Source organism: Drosophila mojavensis, unplaced genomic scaffold (assembly GCF_018153725.1).
Source record: "Drosophila mojavensis isolate 15081-1352.22 unplaced genomic scaffold, ASM1815372v1 contig_19, whole genome shotgun sequence".
Taxonomy (NCBI): Eukaryota; Metazoa; Arthropoda; class Insecta; order Diptera; family Drosophilidae; genus Drosophila; species Drosophila mojavensis.
In genome coordinates, this window is record NW_025318726.1 from 4,676,988 (window position 1) to 4,698,259 (window position 21,272).

The 21,272-nt window shown below is 40.8% G+C and overlaps 1 protein-coding gene across 4 annotated transcripts in view; it reads left to right on the plus strand.

Annotated features, from left to right (window-relative positions):
* The window catches only part of LOC26527286, a 39,463-nt gene that overhangs the window by 7,266 nt on the left and 10,925 nt on the right, over positions 1 to 21,272 (plus strand). The window lies entirely within an intron of this gene.

Sequence of the window (21,272 nt, forward strand, 5' to 3'; positions counted from 1 at the left end):
CACACTGGAATTCATTTACGACGAATGATGAATAAACAAAAGAACAGTTTTGTATATTTTATTAAATTCACTTCAGAGTCTCAAATGTGTTAGGCAGGCCTTTGTGATATCATCGAAAATCAAGTTAATACTGACATATTCGGCTGTCAGTATATTTATAGAATCGTATTAAAAACCCATCTCCAAAATCATTGATGTGTAGAGTGAGAATATCGGTGGTTCTTCAAACTGGATGCTTGATGTGATCAATGAACTCTCAGAGAGTTCTCCTGATCATTTTTTTTTTCAATCAAATTGCCGTAATATTTGTCTACAAACAATAGGATTGTTTTCATCAATTGACACTTTATTTTAGTAACAAATTATTAATCAATAACTGATCAAGTTGATCGTCTCAATAGACCACAGTCTCTTCCCACTAGACCCATTTGATATAAATATGAACTTAGGCTTACGTGTGGCAATCCCATTTGATGTGTTGTTGCTGTGATTCGCATTATTCGATTGCTGACCTTAAACCCATTTAGTATTAAGTGTCCCACATCCGGGGCCTCAGAAGTCGCCCATAATTGCAGTGCTTTCAGGCTAATAACACCAATAAAAGCACAGATCCAAACAAAAGAAGTAGCTTCTCCATAGAGCATCTCCCATCCCCACTCTCCGCTCTCCGTTTTCCTACTTAAAGAAAAGACACTGCAAACGACTTTTGGCACAAAAATTATATTTGGGAGCTGACTGGCGCCCGGCGAATATGATTTTATTGCCGAGGCCATTGCTCTAGGGTCGATCCAGGGTCTTAGGTCGGGGCGTGGCCCAACGCCAGTCGCTGCTGGCATACCCCCTCCCCCATTGCATTACAATTCATTTTGCAAATGTCGAGAAGAAAAACTTGAAATAAGCTAAAAGCAAAATTGCGCACAACTAGCAAAGTCTCTTTGTCTGTGTGTGTGTGTGTGTGTCTATGTGTGTGTGTGGCAGTCGCTTGGAGCTGGTGGCTCCAATGGCGCCGTGCCCAGTTCCACTTATGCCGCGATGGGTCTGTTACAATAGTGCGGCTCGAATTGCCCCCGGCTGGCGAGCAGAGCCATGTAATGGCCTCAAATGGTCTTTTTCCATTATCCAAATGGAAAACTTACACAAACACAGCGAAGACAAATGGAAACATGCCAAGGCAGAATAAAGAAACCGAAAATTTACTCGTGCGCGTCATTCATTGCCTTTTCCATTGCTTTATCAGCCAGAAATTTCGCACAAATCGAGTCGCACTAAAACCAAACGAGCCACAAGACACCGACCTCCCTTACTTCGGGAGAAGCAAGGCCTACTCCATTTAGCGGAAGAACTCGCGCAATTGCAATGAAAATTAAATGCCTCCTTCCGCTAGACTTAACGGCGAGTCCCAAGCAATTTATTAATTAACATTGGGGCAGTGGAATTGTAGCTGAAGTTTCCTGATATTATATTTCTAGTATGCAAAGTTCTTTGAGCACAATTCATCTCATAATTTCTCATTACTATTTACTAATGGATTATGCAATAACAATTGGGAAAGGCATATCTTGACAGCATTATATATAGTCCTACTTTCAATTGAATAGGACGAAAACTGTTGTATCTAAAAGATGTGCCGACGGCGAACAGAAAGATATATCTCTTTTGGGTGTGTGTAAGAAATAGGCGTTTTATTATTACTCTTAGTTTTATATAAAATAAAATATATATTATCAGGTCAAGGCTCGGGTTCAGTTGCCCAAAAAGCCGTTGATAGTTTCATATTTTAAATCATTTACATTTGTACAAAAAATTATAATGAGGCCTTAAGATCGTAATTGTTGTAAATCTGTGCAATGCGTTTAGAGAGCTGCATATAATTAAACACATGGAATCTAGTAAGAATGTCATTTGTTTAATTTAAATGTGATAATAAGAGGTGATATGAATTATTAAACTGTAATATTGTATTATTAAATAAAAAATACAAATTATGAACTATAAATTATTAATTTATTAATTGGCTACATATGCCAATAGTGATTATAATTATTATTAATATTATTAACATATTCTTTACTAGCAGTAAAGATTGAATAAATTAAGGCACGCCAGTCTCTTTTACCAGATTAGTTCGCTTGTGAGATCATATATGTAGGATCAAATGTCGTTAGTTACAGTTATAACTGAATGAATGCCTCGATCAGTCATATGTGTAGAGTGACGCACGTCCCGGCAGTCAGATAGTTATGGTTATATAGATGCGTTAGTTGCTGCCGATCAGGAATATATATGCATAAATCTTTGGCCCGTTTGCCCATATGCGAATAGGCTGGCGGCGGAGTAAACGGCTTAAAAGCGAACGCTGCATTAAAAGGCAGCGAGCAATAAAATGGCGAACGAAACAAATGCAAAGGAAAGCGAATGTCTCCCAAAAATGGGAGCGCTTCAATGCTGGCCAACTAATGGCTCAAGGTCACAGAGACAATCGTGATGATTTAATGGGCCCATAAACAAATTTATGGCTTTTAACTCGAAGCGCAAACACAAATGAAAACGAAAATCGAAAGATAAAACAGAAAAGAGAGATGAAAGAAGAAAGAAGAAAGAAGAGAAAATAAAAGCAACGAGAGGGTAAGATCGAGGCAATATCAAAGCAGCGCTGGGTTCTCATTGATCTCAAAATTTAAATAGGGCTTGGAATAAATGTAAATATAAATAAATTCATGCAGCATACGGGATCTCCATATAAGCATTTTCGAGTGGCGAGGCCTAAGCTGAATGCCGCATAACTTAGGCTCTTTATGGAACTGATAAAGGGGGGCTGGGAGTCGGAGAGTCGCCAAAGGTGCTTTCCCCCTTCGAGGGGAGCCTGCGCTGAAATTAAATGCAAAGTTTATCTGCAAAACTTGTAAATTTCAAAACGACATTAACAAACATGTTGACAGTATCTTTCAGAGATGTGTGTGGGTAGCTTTATGGCATTCCGCAGGCATGTGTGCTCGACCCCAGATCCATTGAGGTCCTGCGAGTGCTGCTTCCGTTGCTGCTGACGGCGCTCGGAGCACGCCGTTATGGGGGTCGCTCCGCAAACAGAGATTAGTCCAAACAATGGAATCAGCAAAAAATGTTAGCAAAGAGTTCAGCTTAGCTCCGCCATTCGGGTGCCCGCTGGGGCGTGGCAGCAGCGACGACGACGACTTAATTAAATCGGCAAACGAGAACCAGAAATAGAATGAGAATGAGAATGAGAAGGAGAAGGGGAATGGGAGTGGGAGCGCGACAGGGCTCGGCTGCCTGCACATGGCTGACAGTGTTAATCGCCATCATTAAAAGAATATTGTCGGGCGCTGAAACAAAAAGGGCTGCCGGAGCACCTGTCGGATAAATGACTCTGTGTCAGCACTGTGCGAGCTGAGGACCTGAGCTCCATCTTCTCCTTTCCTTTTTTTAGCGGTTTGACAGTTACAAAATTAAATGAATACCAGTTGATGCTGCACAGTGGTTCAATCATGCAATTCCTGTGCATATTGTGATCACCCCTAGATACAAGTTTACTTTTACCTAATTCCATAATTCAATATTAGGGAGTACTATTGATATATATGGTTATTTAAACAGTATATATTATATATTTGAGGACATATTTAAGCACATTTGAAAAGTTCAAATATAGATCAGAGATATGTATTCAGAAATCTCTCATTAAAGTCATAAAGTCTAAACTCTCTGATATTTATATATCTTAGTCCTGTCTTGAGGTAATCAAAGCGCTATTTATAATTTTTTTGATAAATGCGTATCATGTGTTGCTCGGTTTTACTGTGTCAGCCAAATACACATACTTATAGCGACCCCTGTATGTAATTCAACGTTTAAGCTTCCATTAATGCTGTCGGAGGTAACTGGGAGCAGGATGCCGCCCAGTCGTTCGAGCAGTCATATGCGTGTTACATAACTTGTATTGGAGTAGGTATGAATTTATGCACAAGTATATGCACTCGGGCTTGTGGACACTTTCACCTGCGCTGTCAGCAAATGCGAATGCGAGGCCAGAGGCAAGAGCTGCTGTGGAAGGGCCATGAAACTTTGTTAGAAGCAGTCGTCGTAGCTGAGGCGTTTACGACTTATTAAGTTGGATAAACGTTTACGATATGAAAATGAGTAGAAATCTTGTGTGGTTAATTAAAAAAATACACACACACGCACACGCATAGATACACAGCTGGGAGACAATTTTGGTGTCAAGCCCGCGCTCAGAGCCAAATCCCCATTTACCCAGAGTATGTAATAATAAAACGCCGTGAAATATAACACAATAGCGACATGAAATAACCAGACAAGACTTGTGAATCGAGTAGTAAGACAGAGAAAGAGAGAGAGCAAAAGAGAGAAAGAGGTAGAGTGAGAGAGCCTGCAGCGATTTATGTGGCACGAGTTTCGGCTTGTTAATTGTTTTATGATGCGATCATAAATCTCTTCGCAGCGCAACATACGGCGGACTGCTCATAAATTAGACCAGGATACGTATTACAGCCAAATAGTGAACTGCAGCTCGTGGGCCGCCGTGCCATCGATCTCTCACTAATTGCTGTTCTTTTAGTTGCGTTCCTAGTCTCGGGCTGTAACAAATCAATGCCCTGAATAGTTGAATTTGTTTGTCGGAAATTAAAAATATCTCCGATTGATACTTCCTAAGCGCATCATCAATCGTCGCCCAAGCACGTAGAGCATGTATACCACTTCTTATATACCACACAATACTCCCTGGATGCGAGCCACGCCCAAGCCGCACGTCGTCGCATGCGTGGGCTGTGTCTGTGTATCTATCCGCAAGTCTAACGAAAATGCCGGCATCGCGCTGCCTGCCAGTCGAGTCCAGGCATGGCCGCATGGCCGCATGGCCGCTGCGCACGGTGGTGCCACCACCGCCAGCCATCGAATGAATGGTCGCTGCAACGTGCGAGGGGAGAGAGCTCTGCCACGCCACGACAGCAACAACGAAGACAACGTCCAGGGCCACCAACACCAATGCATGCGCCTCTATCGCTGCACACATACACGTACACACACAGTCGGTTCTAGTGGTAATTTTTAGGGGTGGCTTTTGCAGCTATGCCGCACACTTGGAAAAAAGAAATAGTAACACGCTCGATGCTTATACGAGATGTATATATAAATAGACCCATCGCATTTGGGTAGTTTGTTATTGTAAAGATGCTCCATATTTTTTTACAGTGAAAACAGTTCTGCTACGAAATACACTTTGAGGAAATAGCGTAAGAGTTTATATATAATATATTCTAAGTTTATCCATTCATTTAATTAGTGTTTTTATTTTTCGGATGTAGAGTATAGAGCTTAGAAATACTTTGAGAAAATAAATAGTATAGTAAATACATATCTATTTGTATGATCAGGTATGTAGTAGGTTGCCAAAATTGTTTAGAGTGTAACGCTCATAGCCATAGCAGAAATTTCAAAAACCTAACAGTTGACATATTTATGTCATATATAAAAGGGGCATTCCTTATGTTACTATATTTATATCTTTCTATTTGGGGAGTTCATTTATTCATTTAGTTTATTTTTTAAGTGTAAAACGATTTACTGTTAGTTAACAATGGGAATAATATTGCAAACTTATTTATTTACATTAAATTATTATTTATTGCAATTACATTAAATATATTGTCATATATTATTTTAGTTTTCAAATTATGAGTTCATGTGGGATTTGGCTTTATAAGAGTTATAAGGAAAGCACTCGAATACCGACTCAGAGTGTTGGCAGACAGACTTGAATTGCTCGGGGTTAATAAACACGCACTCTCAGCAATGTCGGCGGGAATGCCGAACTTTGCTCGAACTTTTCTCATTAAACTTTTGACTCCACGCGGTGGTCCAAAAATATCTAATATAAAAGTGCTTTTTGTTTCCTTTAAACACTTGTTCAGGAGTATATTGGTTTTGTGCAATGTTCGTATTACCTTGAAATTTATGGTATTCTCTATTTAAAACATGTTTCACCCAATAGGATCTTGAAAAATTTTTAAACCATATTATTTAGGCACTTTTGGTGGTTTTAGGCCTGCAACAATATTTTATAGTTGCTAATTTGCTAATTTATTAATTTGTTTACGATCCTCTTTAATAATTAACAAATATTATATACTTATACCAGAATTTTTCCAAACATGCGAAAATTGATTACATTTGATAGTCTCCATAGGTATACCAATAAATTATATTTTCGGCTATTGAGGTAAATTGAATTACTTATTATGTTTTAAAAAAAATTTAAAGATCGTCGAAATATATGAGTGGTTAAGAATGTTGTTGTGTGTGCTTATCGTATATCGAGGTAAAACCGTCTCTCTGTGTAGAGTCCAGGGTATTTTAAAGTCGTTAAAGTCGGTGGCTCATAGAACTTTTTTGGATGGCAGAAAATTCCTGGAATTAGCAAAACACACTTCGACTGGGATTACTAAAATATACGGCTTAGAAATTAATTAAAACTTGGTTAAAATATTTTCCAAAATAATTCTTAGCTTCTCTCTTAGACAAACTTAATATATAAAGGGCAGCAGGAATCTTAGCTGGGCTCTGAAAATTCTTCCCAACTTTAAATTATGAGCATTAGGTTTGGGGTTCTTTGGGCTCGCGTGCTCTGTGTGTGGCTGTCGGAACAGAAATTGGAATCTTGCCTAAAAGTTTTTTCTTGTAACAGAAGTTTTGATGAGCTCTCTTATCAAAAACTTTTTTGTTGTTGATTCTCTCAGCGGGCTGTGGAATATTTTGTTCGCGCTGCTACCCGAAAACGACAAAAGAAAAAGAAAAAAAAAAATCCAATTTGCAGACGACCAGACGCCGAGTGGCAATATTATCCGTACTAAATGGGATTACCTGCCAGCAGTAAATTGCTGTGGTCTTAATTTTCGCGTTCGCACCTATACCATTTTCGCTTTCCCGCTTTCCCATCTTCCCATTTTCCCACTGCGCTTGCCCTGGCTTAAATATTTAAAGCGCTGCGGTGTCTGGTAGGATATTTCAATTAAGTTCGCCTCAGTCTCAGTCTCAGTCTCATTCCCAGTTTAAGTTTCTGCTTCAGCTTCAGCTTCAGCCTCAGTCTCCAGGGTACGAGCTCTGAGCCAAATTTGGCCACGTCTCAGCGTCGTTGAAATTTTATGCTGCGACTCCTGACTTTGATTCCAAAATGGTCCGTCTCTTGCTGCATATCGCATCTAATCTTGCATCTAATAAGCATTTTCAATCAACTTTTATGCTTGCGTTGTAAAACGTAATCGACCTGAGAGAACGCTCCCGCCTCCTCCCTGGCCTGAACTGGTCGCCTGCCCGGTCTAGCCCGGCGGAAAATCCTCAATGCATGCGTCGCACAATAACTTAATCCGTAAATTTTATTTTTTAAAAATCCGTAAAAATCGCTCTCTGGATTTCACGTGCGTCTCCGCGCTATAAATTGAAACCCAAGCCAAGCCCCACACTCACGTCAGGTGCTCGAATTTCGCACGCAAGCAAATTCGAAGTGCAAGAAGCCCGTAGACCGCCTTACGGGCCCGCCCTTTGGCCCTTTGGCCCTTTGGGCAAAATGTGGTTGGCCGTCGACGAACCTGATGCGGATACGGATAAGGGTTAATCCTGCACGATGCTGACTTCTGTTCTGCCCCATTAATGGGCGTGCATTTTAAGTGAAATCCACATAACTATAAATATCCCGAATTCAAGTCGGAGTTGAAGTTCAGTTCAACATTGTTCGAATACTGTGGGCGAAATTGAATGAAAAACATTCTTCACAAACAGATTATTATGATACTGTACTACAGTAAAAATCTTTACTTAAACAAATACCAGTTTACATTTTGTTGGTGAAATTTACTATTACGATTCGGCTTAAAAGTAAATATGGTTATGATATTAATTGAAAACAAGTAAGAAGACTCTAGTCGAGACTGCTCGACTAGGAGATACCCTGAACCCTCTAATCTGATATTCTAATCAGTCTGCACTTCTTTTCGACACACATACATACACACACACGTATTAGAATGCGCTCTGCTAACTGCGCTTGGGCAGCGCTGTAGTGTAGGTAACATTATAAGAATTTATTTGTTGAATAATTTAATTTCTATACGTACAATCTTAATGAAAGTTTTAGGGCGTAATTATATGGTGAAAATGTATGTACATTCCAAAGCACATGTCTCTAGTACTTGAAATACGCCTTTTACAAAGGTGAGGGTGAGGGGGTGGATATAGGGGTGGGGGGTAAATTACAACAAAAATCGAAATTAAATAAAATACATATAAGTCTACATTTAAAATTTGCAAGCTCTAGCTCTAAAGGTGTAGGAGATATAATTAAATAACTTGCTTTCGATAAGGTTTTTGATCGATAATAAAATATCGGGAGTAGTTATCGATATATAAAGAAAAACTTGATATGCGCGTGATATACACGGACCTAGGAAAAAAAATTCAAGTCTCTAGCTCTTATATCTTCTGAAATCGACGCGTTCATACATACGGACGGACGGACGGACGGACGGACGGACGGACAGACAGACGGACAGGGCCAAATCGACTTAGCTCGTCGTCCTGATCAAGAATATATATACTTTGTGGGGTCTGCCACGCCTCCTTCTGCCTGTTACATACTTTTAACAAAACCATTATACCCTGATTTCCCATTTTCAATGGGTTCAGGGTATAAATATCTCATTTAATGTGCAATAAAAAATACAATAATTATAATAGAATTTTTATTTTCATATACAGATATAGGGATGTATCCTCATAAGCTTTAGTGAATATGTAAACTAATATCAAATTTAAATAGTAGTAAATAGATATTATATATTATAAAATATTATATATTATATAAACAAACTTATTTAGGTGAGCTCTGCACTTTTCATATTTTGTGTAGCAAGTTTGCTTGGTGCTCCACTGTTGCAGTCGTCATTGATTTTAAATTTATTGAATTGCCATTTGCCGCCACAAATATAAATAACCTGATCAACTAGCTGGGCTCGGCTATTGTGATTGGAAGCCTGGCGCTCCGCCGAAAGGAGCTGAGTCAACGAAATCGGAGGAGGCGAATCGCAATCGCTGGGCCGACTGCGAACACTCGAGTTTGTGTTTTTAAAATCGCCAGCCATTTTGTTACGTTTTATCCCTTTCACGTATTTGATGCGTTTCATTTGATTACTTGCCCTGCGTGCGGCGCAGCGCACCAGAATACCAAAACCGAGAATGCTTCCAAAAACAAAGACCAAAAACCGATTCAGCTCAGCTCGGTGCTCGGCGTTTCGCATCGTTGCTCGTAATAACACGCTTTGATAACTTTCATGGCTCATAGCCGGCCGCCTATTGCACGCTCCTGATCCCAATTCCTGTCCCGGCCCCTGCCCCGGCCCCCGCTCCTGCTCCTGCTCCTGCTCCTGCTCCATGGCCTCGTTTTCATTCCCATGGCCGCCAGCATCAATCTGGGTCCCCTCGACAGATTGGCTTCGTTAAACTTTATTTGAATTTGTGCTCGAATTTTGTGCTCCATCTCCAATTTCAAATTCTCGGCGGCACTCAGCTCCTTCCATGGAGTTGCTTATCCTTTCGCTCGTCGCATGCCCATATTCATTTTGCTTGGTTAATGGACATGAAAATTAAGCCCCTTTTAGACGCCGCCATTTTGTTTTGGAGTCCGTGCAGTGAAAGGGACTCGATTTGCTGTGAATGTATTTAAATGATTATTTAAGATCTCATTGAATATCCACTCTCTGCCATTTCCAATTCGCAGCTGTGCAGAAATCTGCGCACAGGCAAATGCGAATGCAAATTTCACTCAGAGGGCGGTCGACTGCCTCCTCTGCCCACAAGCTAAGCTAACTAATCGACCGCACAGCTCGCACACACACACACACACAGCCACAGTCACTGTCACACACACAGCCACACACATACAGGAGCGCATATGGGAATGTATATGCATATACACAATTACCATATAAACGGATATTTATTGGCACTGCATGCGACAATTGTCCGTCCCGTCGCCCGTTCCGGCCATTGCTGAACTCAGCTGCCTGAGTTGCTGCGTTTATGGCCGCGTTTTGCGATTTTTATGGTTTTATAATGTACGCCGCTGATTATCGCGCATGATATGCGAATTAAAATTTTACAATTTGCCAAATGCAAATGCACACTCAGTCAGACTGACAGACGGACGGACGGACTGAGAGGCGGACGGACGGACGGACGTAGCTTCCATGCTGTCGCCTTAATGCTATTGCCATCCATTTTAATGAGCCAGTCAACGGACGGAATCGAGCGATACTACACAAATTTCAATAATGATTTAATTTTAATTCGAATGCCCGACTGCGGCTCAACCGGCTCGTCTGCCCAGTCGACGCTCTTAATGGAGGCTTAATGCAATCGTCAAAGCGATTGGCCTTAAGCGCTCTATTATGAAAGCACTTGCTCCCAAATGGTTCCATGTCAGTCCCAGAGCTTATTCATTCCAACTGCAAGCAACCCGTGGCCAGGAATCACACGAAATATATAAGATATAAGATATTTCTTAGTTAGTTAATCAGATAATCGAATATATATAAGATATATTTTATTTATTAATAAATTCATGTGAATGCAAGTTGATAATTTATTTGTGTTTCTTTTGTTTATTAAGCATTGAGCCCATTAGATGCTAAGGTAGTGCAGTTAGGTAGTTCCCAACGATACTGAGGAGCAAACTCAACCTCTTGCCTTTAAAAATATATAAAATTAGTTAATTTAAATATATGATATTATTTATTTATTTAAATAAATGCGACAAAAAGAGATTCGCCGTCTTCTGAATGGATTCAATTTTATAGTAAAACGCGGACGTTGCTTCCGGTGCCGTTTTGCGTGAAACAAAGGAATCTTTACAGCTCCCAAGGGGCGCGCTCCATTTTGGAACATCTCCGAGTGTTGTCTATAATGTTGTGGGCGTTGCGGAGAAATCAATTTCATATTCAAGGCACAGCGCGAAGTTTCAATATGTGCGGATTTTCAGTTATTTGCAATTGGCAGTGGCAGACGACGCCGCACATCGAATGTCGAATGCCGAATGCCGAATGTCGAGCGGAAACGTGTCTCGCGCATTTTATTTACGGAAAGCAGAGCCCAACTGGAAGTTATGGATGCATAAAGCACGAAAGCGCCCAGCCTAGATAAAACATGTTTCCCACACATGCAGCAATATGAATCGAGATATATACTTAGTCTCAGCATAAATTTTGAGTTTTGTCCCTCGATTTCTCGTGCATTTCTCTGGGAATATTTATATTTTTTGCAATAACTTCCCACTGCTCCCAGCGACTGATGGAACTGGCAAATGGCCAGACGTAAAACAAAATGAATAAGCGAATCGAAGGAATAAGCACTTGCACTGCTGGATATATGTTATTGTTATTGCCCATGCGACATGCATAAGAAGTAAGCAGAAGCTTTAATGACGAATCTCTCTTTCTCACTCAGTCCCCATCTGCCTCTCTCTTTCTCCTTCTGCTATTCGTCTGGCTTGCCGCGAAGATGGAAAATTTCAATTTAAGTTCTGAAAACTTTGTATCACACTTGAGAAAGATTCTCTGAGGCACATGGCATCCAGCTATGAACTTCTGCCTCATTTGTTTGTTTCTACTCTGGCAGAGGCACAGAAATTATATACACCTATCTATTATATACACACATACATTTGTATTCTGTGTTTACTCATTCTTTGCTTATGCTCAATCGAAATCTATTTTAAATGCACTCTTGGATCTTCGGCTGCTCGCCTCTGTGCTATAACAGAAGTCCTATACCGATTTGAGTACGATATGTTACTTGAGCTAAGGCTAAAAAGTGAAGTAAACTTTTGAGGAAATGAAATTGTAAGCATACTTGAATATGTATAGTGTTTGGGGCATGGCTTATTGCACAGCTTCCTGCAGAATATTAAAGACTATAAGTATTGTTATTTGGAAAGATTTGTATAGCAAAATATCTATTAGTTGATTAAATCTTAAGCATACTTAAAATTTTAGTTTTTCCTTTAGTATCACTAAAATCTACGGACTTCATTTATTATATTGCTCCGACCGTAATTATGTATACATCATATATATATATATATATATATCAACAGGGGCGTGGCAATACTACAGCTTCAATAGTTTCACTTATACGCGTAAGTATGTATGTAATGCATATACTTATATTATTTCCTATAGGGAGACAATAAATTGTAAAACCTAAACTCATCTACATTTTTATGGCGATATGTCTCCGAAAATGATGTCTGAGTAATTGTTCATCCCAAATATCAAGTTACAAAAAACTATACATATATTTATATATACATATATACGCCCCTTAGATGCGATAAAAATATGGAAATGCTGTTCGTTCCAAAATTGTTGGAATACAGATTTATTTTGATTCGATTTATTGAGTATTGCGAAATAATATTAATTAATTAATTAGAGGCTGTAATGAATATCCCATTAAGACTAAGCTGGAACTTAAGCTCTGGCCTTCGGCTGCGAAAATATATTTATTATACATTTGCATGTGAATATAATTTTAATTTTTATTATGATATATCCTCATCGGTTAGTCGGGATTCAATTTATTGGGATTTCAGATGAAGGCAAAGATCAAGAAATAGGCAATATATTAAAGACCATCTCTTTGTGAATTTGACGGGGGATCATTTTATATATTTTCAGTTCCACAGAAACAGTTTGTCAAAAAATTAATTAAGCAACATAGAGAAGTCGTAGTCGTAGAGCCACGAGCAAAAATAAGATTTGAGCCAAGCTATAAATATATAGCTCAACTAGGAGAATATCACAGTTCTTATTGTTTAAGTGAATATTAATGATCTTAATATTAGAATCCAACTGTTCGGGGATGAAGGGAGCGCGTGGGGCAAGCCAAACAGCAGGCGAGAGACACAAACAACATAAATTACATGCCTCATAAGGGAGGGGAGACTCTAATACTTCGGAACTGCTATTGCTTGGAGCTCCTGTTGCCCGAGACATCTATGTCCAAAGCTCCATCTCGTGTCAACGGCAGCGGCACAGGGGACGTCAATGCCAATTTGACAACAACAACAGCTACAACAACAACAACAACAACAACAAGGGCATCATGTCTTTCTGGTCGTTGGCAAATGTTGGAAAAACAAATTTTTATACTTGTTTTTGCCCGGGTTTATATTTGTGTTTTATTTTTCACAGCGCTGCAAAATATGCGACTGTGCGCGGTGCGCTGCTGCGGGGACTGTGAGTGGGAATCTGCGGGGGAAGGGGGGGATTGATAGTGCGGCTGTCGAGCGTCACTGACATTTGCCATGCCCAGAGATATTCCGAGATATTAGTCATAAAACGAGCACACAAATATATAAATTCGTTTGAGCATGCAGCTCTCCCGCTCCGGCTCCCTCTCTCTCCCTCTCATCCCTCTGCTGTCGCCCACGCCTCAAGCACTCGCTGCGCTGTCTGTACCCCTCAGTCGCTCAGTTATGAAGATGGCGGCCAGGTCGTGCCGTTTTTATACGAGCTACTGCGTCCGGGTCCATGAAAATGGAAACCTAATTTTCTAGGGTAATCCTTGGCAGCGAAAAGGCCAATGTGTGCGCCGTGCTGTGGGGATGCTGCGGGGATGCTGTGAGCTTGTTCTGCCCACCTGAAAGCATAAATTATGCAGATCCTGCATACGTGCTTAGATGTATTTTCCTCGAGATGGAGCGACCATAAAGGTAACATACTCTACATCTTCGTACGTTGCTGAATGCTCGAAAATAAACACACACATACACACACAGCACATGCACACGTGCATATAAATGTTATGTGCGTATGTATGTGTATGATTGCTTGTGATACGTGTAACATGTAAAATGAATTCAAAAAGTTTACCCTGTCTATATCAAGGCAAATATATATATACATATACATATACATATATGTGTTGTATATGTGGACATATAATGTTATTTAGCTGGAGTAGAGCCAGGCAGAGGCAACTGCATAAAAAGTTTGTTGGCTCAAATTGCGAAATGGCCAGCGAAGCCAGATCCGAAGGCAGCTAGTCCTGCATTGCTCGCCTCGTTTATATGCGCATCAGCCAGCAGCGTGTCCAGCACTTGGCTTATCCTTGATGAAACTAATCCCAACTTCGCTATTTTTATATGTGTGTACTTCTGTGCGCAGCACACAAAAACTTTTGGCCAATCTTTTTACGACTTCATTTGCCAGTTGGCATTTGGTGGTTGACAGAGCTGGGAATGCGAATGAGAGTGGAGGGAGGAGGAGCAGCGCAGATGTAATAAGTCAGCGAGTCACACCACGACCACGTTCTTAGGCTCCTCTCCTCTCCGTGAGTCCTCAGCGTATCTCTGCATTCCATTTGCTCTTGTTTATAACAAATTCAACAGATTTCGGCTTGCTTACATTTTTATTTTACAGAAGACAGTAAAAACAAAGTTGAATATTCGAAAATAAACTTGTACTACGTTTCTCGAATTTTATATAAATCGAGCACAGTTCTTGCTTACTTTTTTCTGAATAGCGCTTAATGCAGCTGAAAATGATTTCGTGCAGGCTCCACCTTAATTTATCTAAAACTTTTTTATATGCGCTTAGCCAACTGGCGCCTTTTGCCTTTTGCCTTTTGCCTTTTGCCTTCTGCCTAGCCCCTGCTCCTGCTCAGCCAGCTTAGCTCAGCTCGGCTCCTGCTGCTGCTGCAATTTCGCGCTGGTTGCATTTCAAGTTTTTTGAAGCTGCGACGAGGACGAGGACGAGGAGGACGAGGAAGCTGGCTGTCGTAAAAAGTAAAGATCGCTGTCCGCGCTGCTGGAGCCAAACGAAATTTCGCTTCGTTTCGCGTTATTGGGCAAACCCATTCCGGGTGCCAAGAAACCATAGCGAAATATACAAGCGAAAACCAAAGGAGGCGACCGCAGGAAGCTGCACTGCAAGAAATTGGGCTTAGGTGCCGGGGGAAATATGATATGGGTGATTCTAATGCGAGTTTCTCAGGCATGTTATTTGTCTAAAGCAAATAAATTGTAAAAGAACTGAAGCCATGGCATGCGACGAGTGGAGCAACCAACTCCACTTTAAGCCTCGGCCAAGGGACCGAGCGAACTTTCTAATTGCTGTTTAAACTGTCTCTGGGCCGTGAGCTGGATGTCTGCCTGTTGGGAGCTGTTCGCACTTAAGGCCTTTTTAATTGCTTTCTTTTATCGCATGCTGCCGAAGGAAGTGGGCGGAGGTATTCATTCGTTTGTCCCGGTGTATCTTCAAGTGCGTGCCATTGCCAGGGCACTCGTATCGTAAACTTTCTTATGAGAGTTTCTAGTTTTGTGCTGAACACCGAGAATCCTTTGAGCTGAATGCCAGCGCGCGTTAAGCCCGCAGAAAGTTCAAAACTATTTGAATTTGCAATAAAATAAAACAAACGCCAGCGCCACAAAAGCAGAAACCGTCCAAACTATTTCAGCCAACTGCGCCGCAAGAATCAGCTGAATCAGCCAAAGAGTCCAGCGTCAGCTCATAATTAAGGCTTATAGAATTCTACCTTTCCCTTGTCTATCCTGCAGCACGTGCTGCATTTGTTTCATAAATTCAAATGGAAGATAGAAAACGTAAAAAAGTCGAAAATTTCAATTGGAAATGCCGAGAAAACGATTTCGTTTTCCAATTGAACCCTCAATGGGCTCTGCTGGCAGAGCTACGGCCCGGCTGTAGATGCGACTGTCGTAAAATATACCTCGATGCTGTTATTGGCCGCGCATCGCGCAAACAACCTCTCCGCTGCCCCCATCCCCCCTGGCACGACGTGTGCAGTAAATAAATTGAAACGAATTCAATTGGCAGCGGAATGTTTACAAGCGCAATGAGGAAACGAAGCCAAAGACAAACAAACTGGCAAACGCCATCACGCAGAAGACAGGGAGTCCGGCACATGACAAACAACAAACAACACACAACAAATAACAAATACACAAATAACAAACAAATAACAAATAAACAAATTCAAAAGTCTTCGAGGCCCGCTCCTCAGCTGCGGCAACCTTCGACTTCACTTGCCAGACGTCGCGACGACTCGTCGACCGGCGAGGCCAGTCGCCAACTTCTCCCAGTTATCGCTGGCGCCCCTCACTCACATCCACGTCCACGTCCACGTCCACATCCACATCCACATCCACATCCAGCTCCATGCTCTAGGCCTACAGACAAGCCTACGTGCACTGATGGCTGTGCCATCGCAAATGTCATTGGCATAATAAGCTGTTTGTTTTAACGGCGCTCGTTTCTGGACGTACCCAAACACAAATAATGGCACAGCCCAAGCAAATGCTGATGCCGGCTTGGTCGAGCGGGGCACAAGCAACATAACATGCCATCATAACCAACGACTTCATAAATTCGCTTTTCGTATTTATTTACAATAATTTATTTCAATAACAACGCCAGCCATTTTGCTCCGTCCGGCTGCTGCGCCAGTCGAACGCTCCACTCCACACTCCCCTCCACACTCCACTCTCCACTTAGCTCCAGTTTCCCCTTGCTCAAGTATCGCGGCGCTATTCAGTTTCTCTCGTTCCCCCACTTCAAATGGCATTTCAAATATTTGTACAGTTTCTTTGTTCACCCGGGGACTGCATAAATAGTCGAATATCAATTTATGCGTTTCTATAATGGGAAAAATCGAGATTCGACTTTTCTCTCCAGTTGAGCACCGACAAAGCCTAAAATGCTTGCAGACAATGAATTTGTATACCCTCTACACATGGGAAAGCTTTAACAGGGTATTTTGTTTTTATAAATAAAGCAAAACTGTGTAATAACATATATGTGTGTTTCTTCCTGATCTAATTCAGAATGAGAAAAAACGAGTTTCGAAAATAAAAGTCTCCGGCAGAGCACTCATACGTACATCATACGTATTCCAAAGGGAATAGACGATCCCATTGGCTCGTTGGCCTTTGGAAACTACAGTGGAATCCGACGTCGTTATACCCGAAGAATGCTTCAGCCAGAAGAATCTGAAAAAGCAAAATAATATGTTTTTCTTTTTCTTTTCTTTGCCATGTTCGTAATACTGCGAAAATGCGAGTTTTATCAACAAAAAATATATTAATGAATTGAAATGCCATATAAAATTTATAAAATATTTTTCGGTCTATTGTGACATGCGAATTTCGACCATAATTGAACAACTTCATTCTCACACAAGTCTCTCCAAGTTCATAGTAGCAAATTGTATTTGGGGATGTATCCAGAATGCTATTGCAAAAATGCTGCCTTCAGCTCTCAGTTCTCAGTTCTCAGCTCTAACTTCGCAGTTCTCAGTTCTCAGACTCCCGCCCTTCAAGCCTTTGAGTTTTGGCATGCAATTTTTTTGACACGCGAAATAAAAATTCTTGGCGTACAGTCTGTGTGCTGCGCTCTACTGCCCCCTTCCTTTACATGCTTCACGCCGCCGTGCCTCGCATTCGTCAGTCATGCCAGTCATTTGCAGAATAGAATTCTTGATTAAATTGGGGTACATTTCGTGCTTCACCCTCCACGCGGCTTACGAGCTACAATGCTGACTGCCAGCCAGTCCCTCGTTCTGGCTGGCGTGGCTGTCGTTCAGGTGGGCGGGCCCCGATTTCAGCATATAAAACAGAGAGCTGAGAGCAGAGCAGAAGAAGACGAATACTTGCTGCATATTCAAGCGGCTCCCTCCCTCCCCACTCACGACGTATCCCAGTGCCAAAAATCCTCGTACCTGAGTTTGTTGAAACATGCGAAACTTATTTTGCAAGTTTTATGTTGACGAGCAGCAGCAGCAGCAGAAGCTTTTATTTTTTCCTCGCACATTTTTCTTCTTTTTTTCAGTTTTCACATTTTGCTTTTTGGCTCAAATTACAATTGCACTGAGCGAAAACGGGGAGATTTTTGTGGAAAAAATATTAAAATCTAAAACTATTTCTTACTCAATCGATGTTGATATAATTTTGTTTTTCTTATACGTTACATATGAAAATATATCTGGAATAATATTGAAATCAAAATTATTTTGAAGAATTTCGTTTAGTGTAGTGCATGTATAAAATCAACAGTAAGAAAACTTAGAAGGAGCCGAAAAGGAATTCACGCCTTTGTCTCGGATCTGGGGCCACGTTGCATGGCAAGTTGTCATCGCTATTCAGCTGAATGGCGATGGGGTCAGGGCGTTGGCGTTGGCGTTGGCGCTGGCAAGCTGAGCATAAAATTTCTAACCATCCTTGGAGCATGTAATGGGCGTGGCGAGAATGCTGCTTGTGCCAGAGCCAATGGATACGGCTAGCTTAACGAATTTCTGTTTGCTACATTAGAAGGGCTTAAGTGGGAGTCTTGGGGCAGTCTTGAGGCGCTCCATTCCAGAGCCAGAGCCAGAGCGGCCAAAGGCGATGTATACATAATTCAGCGATGTCAAGTCACAAATATAGATACATTTGCAGATACCGTTCAAAAGATAAACAAGCAAATAGGCTGTCACCTCTTTCAAAACAACAACAACAACAACAACTGCTGCGATAATGCGTAGAGCCAAAGACAGAAACTGAGGCGATGGCATAAAAAAGGCACGAACACATGCGGCCGGCTAATGGGTTTTGTTGGTGTCGACTGGAAACAGAAAGTCTGAAAGTCGGCGGACTAAATACGCAGCGGGAATGGCCTCGGGGGCGAGAGAGGGACAGATAGAGACAAGGCGAGTGCGAGTGCTAGGAAGAGGGAGAGGGAGAGGGAGAGGCAGAGAGAAAGAAGCAGCCGCAGCGGCACAAAGACCATTTGTTCTGGTCTTTTATAGTTTTATTGTCGGAGCCGATGAATCCTTTCAGTATTTAGAGGTCGCTCCAGTTATGTTATATGCGCATGAAATATTTAATTTGAATCCTACAATCGCTCGAAGGTCATTCGCCTGCACTACATTTTTATCAAACTGCTCTCGTTTTTCCGTGAAACACATCGACATTATCCCTTTTTTTTTTTTTTTTTTTTTTTTTTGTGTGTTTTTTCTATTAGGGGCTGCACAGCCAGAAAAGATTATGAAACCTTGAGAAGAAATATGAAGCATAATTACTGTTGCCATCTACAAGTCTACGAAAACAAAAAAATAAAAATGCGTTTCTATTCGCTAGTTTACAATGCAATCCGAGCTGCTCGCTGCTCTAAATGGATTGTCCTCGCCCGGGCCCTGCTCAGATAATCTACGCATATATTTATGCTGAACATGCTTGAACTTCGAACTCATCATCATAAAACATGGCACAGGGCGTCGCAGCGCTGGAGCAGCGGCATTTGAGCCCAACTAAATTAGTGCAATTCAACACGAGCTAACCCCATCTACCATCTACCATCTACCATCGAGCAATGCGGGCCACCGATAATACATAGCAATGAAGCAGAAAATCCCTAAAAAGCTCTAAGCCGTATCGCCTCAGGCATCGCCTCCTAATGCCCCGTGAGGGGCGGGGGCGCCTGTCACATTGATATGCGAGGTTGGGCTCAGATTAATGCCCAGGCAACTGAAACGCCAACGAAACGTACAACTAATTCCGTCGTTTGTCAGTTAAATAGCAAACACAGCCAACTGAGGCTACGGATGAGGTCGAGGCTGGGGCTGGGGCCCAACAGAGCCTTCACACAGTGGATGAGTCAGGTTGAGGCACATGGGAGAATGTATTTTTTTAGATTATATGTACTACAAATATATTTCCAATATATGCATTTTATTTATAATATATTACAAATTACTTATAGAATATGTTGCCATTTTCAAAAATTTTATATACATTTAACAGTTGGAGTTTATAATGTAATAAATAAATAAAGATAATTTGATTATTTTATAAATTTGTCTATTCACATAATTCATAATAATAAATGAAACTTGATAATTTGACTATTTAAGTTAAAAAGGAAAGGAAATATAAACTGATATATTGATTGTGTAAACAGTTTGTATATAGTTTTAGTTCATTAAAGATAATCAAATATGGAAAACAGATATAATAAATATTATGTATATAGTTCAGGTTTTTTTTTCGTAAATATTTAGTTATACTACTACTATCTCTATCTAATTCAACTTTATTTAGCTGGCTAGGATTACTACAAAAATATCCGCAATTCTCCACAGTGCATGAGCTTCTTGGCTGTGGGCACGTTTTCGCACTGGGCCAGGCGTTTGAAGCTGAGATAAACGATTTCCAATAAAAATACGGCACTGCCCGTACGCCGGAAATAGTGTTTCAGTTTTAGCCGTAGCCTTAGCTTTAGGCTTAACCTTAGCCCTAGCCTCGGTCTAAGCATTGCCATTGTTTGCCTTCCTGCAAATCTTGTGAATTTTTGGGCAGCGGCGATGTTATCTAGTTCAATTGTTGCTGCTCCTGCGAGTCGGCAGCGGACGGTGATGATGGAGCTCGATGGGACATTAAATTGTATTAAAATGCGTAACGCACACACACAAGCACCCGCCCTACCCCTGCCCGCGCCCTCGACCGAGACTTGTCTCTAATGCTCCCAGGCGACAGGCAACGCAGCCTTCGCAGCCAGCTAAAGCGTCGGCATTTATTCAGGCAGCTCCCTTCAGTAGGTGTTTCCAGAGCAAACGTTATTTTATTTATTTTTATTGGAAAATGTCAACAAGGCGTTGCTTAAATAGGTTTCAGGCATTGAACCTGCCTCTGCCTTTTGTATTCGCGCGGCAAATGGAAATCCGACTCCAAGTCTTTATTGCATTAGTTTGCTAACACCAATCAAAGCGCATCTTCATCAACAAGACACTGGAGTACATTTCATATGCTCGATATTCTTTCAAAGATTATTTCAGAAGATATTCTTTAAAAGATTGGTACTTCAGCATTGGACACGAAATATGATAAAATCTCAGTATTCATTTGATATTAAACATTTTGGAAAACTTTGTGTAGACCAAACCAAATAAGTCACTTTGTGAATGAAAGTGAGATTTATTGGCTGTGTGTCTAATAGTAAAAAATAATTAAATGTAAATAGTTGAATATGAATATTATTTTAAAATAATATTTAAAAATGCTTAAAGTCAATATTTATGTGGTTTATATATATTTTTTTATAGTTTATGTTGTGGGGATCATACAGATAACTAAATTTACGAAACACTTATAATAAATAAATATTAAAATTAATATATTTTGTAAATAATATTTCGAA